General features: G+C 38.9%; 1 pseudogene; it reads right to left on the reverse strand.

Annotated features, from left to right (window-relative positions):
- Positions 1-715: 715 nt before the first annotated feature.
- LOC138420588 (peptidyl-prolyl cis-trans isomerase A-like) lies at positions 716-1196 on the reverse strand (annotated as a pseudogene).
- Positions 1197-2505: the final 1309 nt, after the last annotated feature.

Genomic DNA, 2505 nt, shown 5'->3' on the forward strand with positions numbered 1-2505 from the left:
AGACTCTTAAGAGTCCCTTGGGCTACAAGGAGATCCAATCAGTCCATTCTGAAGGAGATCATCCCTGGGACTTCTTTGGAAGGAATGATGCTAAAGCTGAAACTCCAGTACTTTGGCCACCTCATGCGAAGAGTTGACTCATTGGAAAAGACTCTGATGCTGGGAGGGATTGGGGACAGGAGGAGAAGGGGACGACCGAGGATGAGATGGCTGGATGGCATCACTGACTCGATGGACGTGAGTCTGAGTGAACTCCGGGAGGTGGTGATGAACAGGGAGGCCTGGCGTGCTGCAATTCATGGGGTCACAAAGATTCAGACACGACTGAGCGACTGAACTTAACTGAACTGAAAATAAATATATTTATAATTAAAAAACAAGAACAATGGCAAAAATAAGAAGACATACATGCTGCCTACAGAAGACAGTGAATTATTTGAGTAGTGGAATGGGAGCCAAACAGAGCCAATAATACTTACTTCTTAAAATCTTTTGAAACTAGTGTTTTTGTTTTGTTTGGCTTTTATTTCATAATCATAAACTTAAGTCTGTAATACAGCTAAACTTAGAGAAAGATAAGGAAAATATGGAACTCAAAGAACTGCAATGAGAACAAAGATTATAGGATATTTTGAGCATATGGAATTGAAGGTGTGCTCTCACGGACTATAAAAGGGATGTTTTGATGGTTAAGACAAAGCAGAAGTCAAATTTATTAGATTTGTCCACAGTCAGCAATGGTGATCTTCTTTTACCATTGTTTTGCCATTCCTGGACTCAAAGCACACCACAGCTTCCACAATGTTCATGCTTTCTTTCACTTTGCCAAAGACTACAAGCTTGCCATTCAACCAGTCAGTCTTGATAATGCACATAAAAAACTGGAAACTGTTTGTCTAGGGGCCAATGTTTGCCATGGACAAGGTACTCGGACCCATATGTTACAGGATGAATTTTTCATCAATTTTCTCCCCGTAGATGAACTTACCACTAGTGCCATTATGGCATGTAAAGGCTCTGCTCCGGCATATAATTATAAAAATTATTCTGTGAAGGCAGGATCTTTTATAATTAAATCCTTTCGCCCCAGTGCTCAGAATATGAAGGTTTTCTGCTGTCTTTGAAAGTTTGAAAGAGATGCAGCAGAAGGACTGACTGTCAATGGCAATATCAAAGAACTTATGGGGACTGACCATGGTTGTGCAGCGCAGGAGGCTGTGGGCTGGCAGTGTCTGCAAGGCCTGGAAAAGTGAAGGTGCTAGTGTCTCAGTTGTGTTCAACTCTTTGAGACCCAGTGGACTGTCCGTGGAATTCTCCAGGTGAGAATACTAGAGTAGGTAGCCATGCCCTTCTCCAGGGGATCTTCCTAATGCAGGGATCAAGCCTGAGTCTCCCACATTACAGGCAGATTCTTTGCCATCTAATTCTTTACCACCACCAAATCCCCATGCAAGGCCTGTAGGCCATGTTAGAGAGACAATTCCTTTTCACTTTTGCTGCCAATAGAGTGGTCCAATACGGGGGGAAACATTTCTGAAAATAGCTGTTACAGTGAAAGGGTAAAAGGGAAAATGAGGGGAAATACCCTGAATATATTCACTATCTGTACATCATATCTCACACAGAGCTACTACTACATTTTTTTGTTGCTTGTTTGATTTATTTTCTCTTGTTTTATTCAGCTTGAGCTATTTTTGTGTGCGTGTGTTTGTGTGACTTGAATCTGAAAGAATCCTGACAGAAACACATTAATGACTATAAATTTCTAAATATTATTTGAAACTTTGGACTGTATTATCAAGAAACTTGGAGATTTTAATCCTGAGCAGAGAAACTCTAAGAGAATTATCAGGACAGAGTGGTCTCATTGGGTCCTGGAAATTATTCTCTGACAAGCTGAGATATAACGACAGCAATATGGCTGTTGGAAGTGAAGTCAACTGAGTTTCCCATTCTACCACTTCTTCAGTGCATCCTGATCTTTTGGTGTAGTTAAGTGGAGCCAGATAAGAGTTAGAAAACTGGGTCAGATAGCCAGTGATAACTATAAACCTACTGACTGCCTTATATTATGTTTTGTGACAATTCTGTTAGGGTGTGTTAAACATGATTATTAATTTCTAATTTGTGTGAAAACAAATTTAGATTATAGGATCTTGCTCTTAGATGAAATAACCAAAAGGTCTGATTCAATTTATTTCTATTATTATCAAGGACATTTATATTCAAGAGACTAAATTTTGTGTGGAGCATACAGTGGAAGAAAAAAATAGTTACAGAACTTACAATCAAGTGGAAAAACAGAAAATGAAACATAGAGTAAAGTATATAAGGGGTTGAATTTTCCACATCTATTCCAATTTTCTTCTAATGGCTTTTCTGTACAGATACTAAAATTAGTAGATGCATTTTCTAGTCTATCTTGATGTTAGGGATTTAGATGTAAATGAAGTTCAAATCAAATTTGTTGCTGTTGTTCAGTCTACTGAGTTATGTCCTATGCTC

Source organism: Ovis canadensis, chromosome 15, assembly GCF_042477335.2.
Source record: "Ovis canadensis isolate MfBH-ARS-UI-01 breed Bighorn chromosome 15, ARS-UI_OviCan_v2, whole genome shotgun sequence".
NCBI classification, from domain to species: Eukaryota; Metazoa; Chordata; class Mammalia; order Artiodactyla; family Bovidae; genus Ovis; species Ovis canadensis.